Below are 10,862 nucleotides of genomic sequence, written 5' to 3' on the forward strand. Positions count from 1 at the left end.
TCATCAGTGATTTTGTTATTTTCTCAACTATTCCCATAGAAAACACACGTTCGGTAATACGATACCTTTTTCAAGTGACCAAAATATTTCACATGCGAAGAGGGGTCCGATTGGAAGCAAAAATCGTAAAAAGGAAAAACGATTTCGGCAAAAATTTTACATATTTATATTTTGTAGGTAATTGTGTATTTATGGTGAAAGTTTGGTGAATTTTATGAAAATAATGTGCTTGATATGATTGAATTCATGAAAAGTGTTCGGTAATACGATCCACTACCATACCGGTACCGTGTACCTTTTTTTTTTCAATCTGAAAATGACTGCCCAAGGTTTTTTACATGAAAATCCTATATTTCTTTCAAATTTTATGAGATATTTGGAACCATGCACTTACCGTATGGGCACTAGTATTCAACCCGGCATAATTCAAAGATTTTGACATATTCCCCAAAATATTTAGAAATAGGGAATTTATCTTAATTTCATACCTTTGTTATTTCCAGGGTAATCTGTTGTCGGTATTTTCTTTATCAATCTGTCGACTGTATGCGCGGAGGATCGAATTATGCAGTGATGGCCTTTTGCACTGAATGGCACTAGTATTCAAGTACCTAGACCTAGTGAGGATTGATAGCAAATTTCAAAAGGGTTTAGATTGCTAAATTAGATCTAGATCTATGGAAGTCTCTGGCTTTGATTAATTCCCTGTTTGGTCTCATCTCAAATGGTCTAGTCCATAGTCGGATGGGACAAGGGCAGATTGAGAGACAGGGCCATCTTTCATGATTTCATCACTAGGTTGAATACTAGTACCGACGGATTGAATACTAGTACCAAAAAACCGTCGCCGTAAAATTCAATCGCCCGCGCACACAGTTGACGGGTTGAAGAAAAAAAATAACGGGAAAAGAATAACCAGCATTTGCTCTAGTCTTGGAAATAAGACAGGTCTGAAATTCAGGTAAATTCCATATTTCTCATTTTCTGTATATTTGAAGAAACTCTCCAAACGGGTTGAATACTATTACTAGTACCCTTACGGTACTCATGATAATAATTAATATAAGGAACGTTATTAACAGAAACATTTTGTAAAATAAAAAGAAATTCATGGTAAATCTTAACTCAAATCGTTAGGTACGGTAGACTTGGGGACCACCACCATCATAAAACCGGGTATCGTTCGCTTCACACAGGGAGCTCCGGCCCGCGAAGCGGGTCGGAGCTCCCTGCCTGGGCTGGGTTTAATACTTATCGCTAGCCTAAACTACATTCTACGGTACAGTAGTCCAATTTTGGTCCCCAATTTTCCGGTTAGTTCCATAATTCCTTTCATTATAAAATAGACTATTATAAATGAAGATAAAATATCGATAACTTTACCAAGATGAGACAATTAAATTAATTAATGGCAATGCGAAGCCAACTCCAACTCTTTTGTTGACAACACGGCAAAGTCCGGATCAGGAAACACGCGATATCGATATTCTATTGCTGTATGTACTGTAATACCACGCCGCCGAAACTCGATCGCGATCGCACAAATCACCGATAAAAAATACGGTACCGGTACCTGAACCGTAGTATTCATGGTATTGGGGCCGTGATTGTGCTATCAGTCTAAGATGTGAACAGATCAGATCGAGCGTTTCTTTCCATCATTTTTTTTGTCGTTTATCACGCTTTTGTTGCTGTGAAGAAATTTTCGATGGCTCCTATCGTATCGGCGGATTAAGGGGTCGGAGCGGGGGCCTAGCCCCCTCCCCCAGCGCAGCAGAGGCGTCGATCCGGGGGGGGGGGGGGGGGGGCGGGCTATCGCCCCATCAATGAAAATATTAAGGTGTCAAGCATATCCTTAAAAATTAACCAAACAAAAAATAAAAGTTTCAGACCTTAATATTAACAAATTTTGCACTCTCATTATGCTTATTAGATTAATAAATAAGATAATAATATATCCACGAATTCATAATCAAATTGTTTTTCAGATTGGAATATCGACAAGTTTCATCTCGAGCTTAGAAAGAGGAATAGGAGGATAACCATCATTTTCATGTATGATGACATGTATACGTCTTTAAAATATCCCGGTCCTAAATCAAAATAACATTAATAAATTGCGTCTCGCGCTCGCACCATTTATTCATTGCGATCCATAACCACCTCTCAATTTCACTACACATGCAGTGCTTAAAACGGTGCATAAATATTGACCATTCTCCAGATCAGAATATCGTTTTTTTTTCAGCTCGCGCTTCGCGCTTACATTATTGACTTTCATGATAAAAGAAACATATTTAGAATGCCCAGAATCCAGGTCGACACTATACCAATTATAATTTCCTTTGTCGGAAAAGGGAAATTAAAATTGGTATAGTGTCGAAAATCTGTCTATCTGACGGTCAATCGGATCAGGGTCGCCCTATAGCCACTAACCCGTCTCTGTGGTCTAGTGGTTAAAGCACCGGCGCACAGTGGGCCATCAGAATGGGTTGAAAGTGCGCCAAAATTATATTCCGAGTTATATTTTTACTTTAACATGTTGATTAAGGGTAATTTTGGGCGTAGAATCGACTGAACATAATTTAAAGCCGATGTGACGTCACCTTGATACCAAATTTTGATTGGCTACTTAAAACCTATCTGTAAAAAGACAAATTACGCTTAGCAATGTGTAATGTATAAACTTGGTGTTATGTGCTACTTTCAGATTGACCAGAGTGAATTGTTGGTTTATGCTTCTCACATGCCTAAGAAGTGTGTATCAGATGCCGAAAATAATTTTATGGCATAAAAATGATCATTAATTAGATTTATAAAAAAAAACTTTAAAATCTGAAAAATATTAACCGTGCTTTACCAAGCTGTGTTGACTTGTGTAAAACGCAGAGTAGGCCTATATAACACCACGAATGTATCACTATGAGGAGCAGTGGCGTACCGTGGGTCACGGCATTGGGGGGGCACCAGCAAAAATTTTGAGTCGCTCAGTGAGCGCGCAAAGCGCGCTCAATTACCAGGTATAGGCCTATTGACCTTATAGACATTTTAAGGACTGTGCCATTAAACGGATATGTAATGTATCTCACTGATCAAATGATGCGAGCGCAAAGCGCGAGCTGAAAATTTTTGAAATTCATACCTAAAAAGGGTCAAAATAAGCTATTAAATAAAAATAACAAAATACGTATCTGTCTCGCTAAACAAACAATGCGAGCGCGATTAAAATACGCATCTCACTAATCAAATATTGCGAGCGTGAAGCGCGAGCTAAAAATTTAGGAAATTCAGACCTGAAGAGAAGCATTCTAAGGCTTGTTTGTAGGAATTTACGAAGACCATACGTACTTCACGTACAAAATGATGCGAGCGCGAAGCGCGAGCTGAAAATTTTGTATATATTGACCCCAAACAGGGACATTTTAAGGACTATTTCTTTTTTAAAATCCATTAAGAGTATACATATCTCACCATAGTCATCCAATGCGAGTGCCAAGCGATTGCTGATTTTGTTAGAATCACATTCAAACACATGAAGAGCTTTTTGTAGTCATAGTAATCATGATTATCATACGCATCTCAGTAGCGCAAAGTGCGAGCTGAAAATATAAGAAATTCAGATCTGCATGAAGAGGGGCATTCTAAGGCTTGTTTGTAGGAATCTACTATGACCATACGTATTTCACTAAACAAATGATGCGAGCGCCGCAGCGCGAGCTGAAAATTTTTGATATTTACATTAGAAAAAAAGACATTTTAAGGACCTATTTCAGGAATTCATGAAGAGCAGACAAATCTCATCAATCCACTAATTCGAACGTAAGCGCGAACACGAACAAGGATTTTTTTTATGTACAGACCTTAAAATGGGGCTATCACTTTAAGTAGTCATGAAAAGAAGCATATGTCACTACATAAAACAATAATAACTCGAAGTGCGATGATATATATTTGGTGCATATTGACTTCGGAAAACAGGATGTTTTGGTACAACATGATTGTACATGTCTATCTCGTTAAACAGACAATGCTAGTACCAGGAATAATGAACAAATAGGCCCTGAGCACATTATGTTTCATAAAGTTATGAGAAAAAAAATAATTCTTATGTAATATAACACAACATATAATATAATATAACATTATAATGTACAATAAATTCTTCTTTCCCACTACGTTTCTTTCTTCTCCCTCTTTTTCTCCCTTTTCTCACGTTTTTTTTTTTTTTTTTTTTTTTTTTTGGCCAGCCGATTGGGGGGGCACGTGCCCCCCCATGCCCCCCCCGTAGTTACGCCACTGATGAGGAGGGTTTTTGGCTGAAATTATTATACAGGTAAGTTTTATCTCTGGAAGAGTTGTGGCTATAGCCCTTATTTGCGTTAGCAACCTTTATTTTGTTTACATTATGCCCGGAATTCATGTCATTTTCAAGGAATGGGAGGGGAATCGTCCTCGCCGTGCAAAAGCGAACGGCAATGTACACACATACGGTGCGCTACGATGACTGCGCGGTATAAAAATGACCGTTTTTAACAGGTTTTTGGGGGTGTTGTGTCAAGTAAAATCGGCTCTAACATGAAAACGGGCAAAAACGGGCAGCTAAATTTGGTATCGACTTAAAGGGGTGGTCCGGGCTGAAAATATTTGTATCTTAATACATAGAGTAGAACTCACTGAGCAAAATACCGAAAATTTCATCAAAATCGGATAACAAATAATAAAGTTATTGAAGTTTAAAGTTTAGCAATATTTTGTGAAAACAGTCGTCATGAATATACATTTGGTGGGCTGATGATGTCACATCTCCACTTTCAGTTTTCTTATGTTATTACATCAAATCATATTTTTTTCATTATTTCATACTTAAGTGCATGTGAAACAAGTTGCAGCAATAAATAGCTAACGCACTAAAGCAGTTTTCAATCAATTTTCTAGCTCTTAGAGGAAAAAAATTGAATAAACCTAATTTCATATAATAAAATACAAAAGAACAAGTGGGGATGTGACATCATCAGCCCACCTAATGAATATTCATGACAACTGTTTTCACAAAATATTGCTAAACTTTAAAATTCAATAACTTTGTTATTTGTTATCCGATTTTGATGAAATTTTCGGCATTTTGCTCAGTGAATTCTACTCTATGTATTAAGCTATAAATACTTTCAGCCCGGACCATCCCTTTAAAGCTTAGACATCGGGAAAATGATGCTTATAGAATTTAGACGGAAATTCACGGAAATCCAAACGTTTCTAATGTAAATGCAAAAAACATGGATTTTCAGCCTATTTCGAGGAATAATCATCCTATAAACCTCCTGAAAGATGTCTTTTATCTAATTTGAACCCTTTCACACGAAAAAAGAATATATCAGGATTATGTGGGAGCCATTTTAGATTCCTACATGAAAAACCTCCTGTGAAATGGCCTGTTTTTCAACTAGGTTGTCATAATTATACGCGACATTTCGCAAAATGTCACATTTTACGATTTGAGGTATATAGAAAATTATAACAACCTTTATGCAATTCCGGAATGAAATATTTTGCTGAAGTATTCTTCAAAGTGTTGTCTTTCAGCTGGGCATGAAAAAATTAAAAACCTGAAATTGCCCAAAATGACTTTTGGCGCACTTTTGTTTCGCCCCGGCCCACTGTGCGGCGTTCAAAGCTGGGGCCGGGTTCGATTCCCGGCAGAGACATTTTTCGGCATTGCCAATTTTTCCATAGGGCAGATATGGGGAACCTTGATTTAAGCTACGCCTACCATTGTTCTCTTCATCAATTTCTTTCACAAAATATTTATATAAGAGTTGCCAAAGCTGTTGTACATTTATAATTTCACACATTTGTATACTTTCTCCTATACGTATATAAGCAATAGCTTTGCATGATCCAGCTGAGGCATGGCGGCTTGTCATTGTTCAAAACCACTTACACCCGACAAAGGTGTAAGTGTCGAAAATCTGTCTATCTGATGACGAACAATCGGATCGGGGTCGCCCTACAGCCACTAACCCGTCTCTGTGGTCTAGTGGTTAAGGCACCGGCCTTCAAAGCTGGGGGCCCGGGTTCGATTCCCGGCAGAGACATTTATTCGGCATTGCCAATTTTTCCAAAGGGCAGATAGCTCTGGGGAACCTTAATTTAAGCTGCGCCTACCATTGTTCTCTTCATCCATTTCTTTCACAAAATATTTATATAAAAGATTTGCCAAAGCTGTTGTACATGTATAATTTCACACATTTATATATATATATATACATATATATATATGTATATATACATGTATATATATATATATATATGTGTGTGTGAAATTATAAATGTACAACAACTTTGGCAACTCTTTTTATTTTAATATTTTGTGAAAGTAATGGATGAAGAGAACAATGGTAGGCGTAGCTTAAACCAAGGTTCCCAGAGCTATCTGCCCTTTTTGGAAAAAATGGTATAAACGAAAAAAATGTCTCTGCCGGGAATGTGTGTGTGTGAGTTTGTTTGTGCGATCGAGCGCCTTTGTAATGTTGATTTATGACTCATGATTTTGCCCCCCCCCCCCGATCTGAAAAATGGATCGACGCCCCTGCCCCAGGAAAAAAGGAGAGAAGGAGAGGGAGGGAGAAAGAAGTGAAAGAATACAAAACGAGAGACAACAAGGGAAAGGAAATGAAAAGAAAGTGAGAGGGGAAAGAAATTAAAAGAAGGGGAAAGCAGTGGCGTACAGATGGGGGCACGAACAAAAAATAATAATTATAGCCAATTTTTATACAGCGCTTTTCCCAGAATGGTTCAAAGCGCTTTACAGCATATTATTACCCCGGTCATTGGATTCATTTCAATCCCGCACGAAAAGGAAAGAGAGAAAGTTCAAATAAAATAACATTTTCTGAAAATCAATGTCAAAGTCTATCACAAAGTTGGATATTTGAAATAAAAATGTCAAAACTTTTGCTCGCTTGCTTCGCTTACAACTTTTTGTTAATTTTATGCGATATGCCGTATCTAGCCCCCTCATTATATACGCCACTTGGGGAAAGGAAGGAGAAAAAGAGAAGGAAAGGAAGGAAGATGATCGAGGGGAGAGAAGAAAAGGAAGAGGGAAGGAGGAATTAAAGAAGAGGAAAGAGAGAAATAGAAAGGGGGGAGAGGAAGGTGAGAAAGGAGAGAGAGAGAGAGAGAGAGATGGGAGAAGCATGACGACAAAAACGATTTCCAGACAAATGTTTACATTTTACTTGCAATTTTATTATATAGAATTTGATTTTTTGACCAGTGTCGATCGGTGTCCATTTCTCTCTATATAATATTATGTTAAAAGTACTTAATGTCCTGTCCTTTTCACTTTCTGATGTAATAATATTTGTCCAATATCCATGAGTGCGCTAGCTCTTTAACTTTTATGCGAGTAGGCCTGATATTCCGCATTTATACCACTTATTATCTTATGGAATCATTCAAAATCAGTGATTGAAAGTCGACCAATAAAATATAGCCACTATTGTTTTTTTATTCAAAACTCTATTTCCGTGCTTTTTTTCAAATCATACACCGAGTCTCTCTTTCTCTCTCCCTCTCTTAGCTCTCTCAATCACGTGCACATTTATCCTTGTCTTTGACTCACACATTAATGCCTACTTAAAGTATGGTACATCAATTGTCACTGAGGGAGATAAGGATGAAGCCATTGTCAGGGGCAGCGGAACAGGGGGGGGGGGGGCTTCAGCCCCCACTTTTTTTTCTCCAAAACTGTGTACAAAACGCAAAATGACCACAAGATTGTGATTTTTTGCATGGTCAGCCCCCCCCCCCCCCACTTTGAAAACCATTCCGCGGCCCCTGATTGTATTGTATTGTATTTATTTTCCATTCATAAAAACATGTAAAATACAAACAAAATACATCAGATATAATTACAAAATAAAATATAAAATGAATACATATGAATGGCTGGATTGCCCATTCAGAGTGGTAATTATTACCACTCTGTTCTACCTAGGGGTCCAGAACGTAATAAAATAGATCAAACTGTATTATAAACATCATTAACAAGCAGAAAGGAACGACATTTAACAAAATATAAATTAATGAAAACTAGGCAATAGACAAAAAACAAAATTCATCATTCAGTGTAATTACATGACAGTCAGAATTTTTAATGATGTACAGTGGTTTTTTTTAATGCATGCATGGAGGGACATGCATTTTTTTATACACTCTTAGAATGTTGGGCAGCATTACTGTCATCTGTATTGGGGAATGTATGTTGGTAAAAAGGTATATATTCTGGGCAATTATTATTAAATTGAGCAAATTTATTACCCATTTGTTAGTTTTTATTACCCAATTTGGGCACATTTTAACCAATAATTGTGTTGACAGTTGCCCAGGGTTGGTTAAAAGTTGGGCATTTTTTGCCCAACTATTTTAAGTGTGTATCACAAGGGAGCGAAAAAATAAGACGACAGCAACATATCGAAAATATTTTCTTTCATAATCCGTCCTTGGGCAGGGTATTTGAAGGGGACATTGTTCAGAATATCGTGTTTTTATAAGTTACATTACGTTTGCAGATAAGTGGTTCTAGATAGTGGTGCTAAATCGTTTTGTATTTTGAAAGCAAGAACACAATATTGATATTTGATATACGTTTCTCCTCTGTTGAATGTAGACAACAATTCATGTTGGGGAATATGCTAGTCCTTATTCAAAATTATTCGGGCATTTGCTTATTCTGCAGTTTCTGTATCTTATTTCTGTTGGTTTTTGCACAGCTTCCCCAAGATGTACAACAATAATCAATGTAAGATAAAATCATGAAAAATTATAAATTCTTAAGAATCATATAGGCGGAAGGAATTATTTGATTCTCTTTATTCAACCCATCGTGCAACAGGGGCGGATCCAGCCTCCGCCAATATGGGGGGCGACATTTTTTTCACCCATATTATCCCCGATCGGCCGCTCAAAGTTGATTTTTGTTTGTTTCTTTGAAGGGGTTGTCCCAGTGGCGTAATGAGCCCACAATTTTGAGGGGGCTCGATATGGCGTATTGCGTAAAATTAATAAGAATTGGCGAGCGAAGCGAGCGAGCCAAAATTTTGACATTTGTATTACAAAAATCCAAGTTCATGATAGATTTTGACATAATATTTCGAAAACAATATTATATTTCACTCTTATCCCTTTCCTTTTTTTTTCTTGGTCGTGAATTTTATTTTATTTTATTATTATTATTTTTTTTTTTGGGGGGGGGGGGGGGCAGAACGCCCTTGTCCTAACAGTCATTTCTTAGCTTTATTCTTAGAAACAACATAAATGTGTAATAATTTCATAAGTACTATTTAAATAGCTAAACAATTTTGAAATTTCATGTATTTTGTCCTGAAATTGAACATACTGGGCAATGTTTTGTTAACCTAAGCAAGATGCGTATGTAACTAAATAATTACCGCGAGCGCGAAGCGCGAGCAGAAATTTTTATAGTGCGTTCTGGCCTTGTCGAAAAGGGACCTGTTAAGGACGTTTTGCAGCTAGCCATTAGGACGATACATATTTAAATGATTAAATAATGCGAGCGCGAAGCGCGAGCTGAAAAATTATGACATTTCGACCTAAAAAAATTGACGTTCTATGCACTTTTTGTAATCATAAAAAGTATATAGGTATATAACCAAACAATATATGATGAGAGTGCAAAGCGCGAGAGAAAAAAAATTGAGATTTCAAGCCTAAAAACGGCACTGTATTCATGTTTTGTAAATCATGAAACAGGATGGGTATAATTTGGTATCTTCCTTCATCAATAATGCGAGCGCAAAGCGCGAGCAGAAATTTTTTGATATTCTGATCTGAAACTGGATGATTTGAGCACATTTTGATTAAAGATCAAGCTGCGTATTTCAATAAACATTGGTGCGCGTGTTTAAGAGTTAGACAGAATCTGAATACATTTCATTTTTTATAATGAAAACCAATAATGCGAGCGCGTAGCGCGAGCTGAAAATATTTAATATTCCGATATGAAAAGGGTCAATTTAAGCACTATCTATAAAGCACTGTGTATAGGGAAATTGTGAGGTGGATAATGATCACTCAATAAATGATGCGAGCGCGAAGCGCGAGCTGAAATTTTATTATAATTTTGACCTCGGATCGGCACATTCTAGGCCTACAAGGACATTTTGTCATCAGACCTTCATTTTTACAATCAGACACCTGAAAAGGGATAATTTGATAATCTTGTGGAATACACAAAGACAATAGGTAGGCCTACTTTGCAAATCAAATAATGCGAGCGCACAGCGCAAGCTGCAAAATGTTGATATTCACACCTTAAAACAAACATTTTACAGAGCACTTTAAAAAATCAGTTGGTAAATCAAACAAAATAATGAAAGCTCGATGTCCGAGCTGAAATATGTTTTGTATATTGACTTCAAAACTTGATATTTTAAGCTACATATCAGCCTATTGAGCAAGATATGTATCTCTTTCGTCTTCCTCCTCTTATTTTTCCTCTTCTTTTTCCCTCCTTTCTTTCCCCTTCTTTTTCTTTTTTCTTTCTTTCCCCCTTTTTTCATTTTTTGCTCCGCCAATAGGGGGGGGGGGGGCGGGCCCCTCGGCCCCCCTGGATCCGCCTATGGTGCAAGATATTTTAACAATGATACTACATGTTCTCCCCACGTCATACCAGAGTCAAGTGTTACACCCAAATTTTGATTTTATTTACATTTTCTATGGGTTCATTTATAATTAAAGCATCATTTCTAAATCTTTTCCTATATGACCAAAAGCCATGACTTTTGTCTTTTTGGATGCAAATGCATACCGTTAAGGTCCAGTTACATCCAGTTACATCA

This window comes from Lytechinus pictus, chromosome 3 (genome assembly GCF_037042905.1).
Source record: "Lytechinus pictus isolate F3 Inbred chromosome 3, Lp3.0, whole genome shotgun sequence".
NCBI classification, from domain to species: Eukaryota; Metazoa; Echinodermata; class Echinoidea; order Temnopleuroida; family Toxopneustidae; genus Lytechinus; species Lytechinus pictus.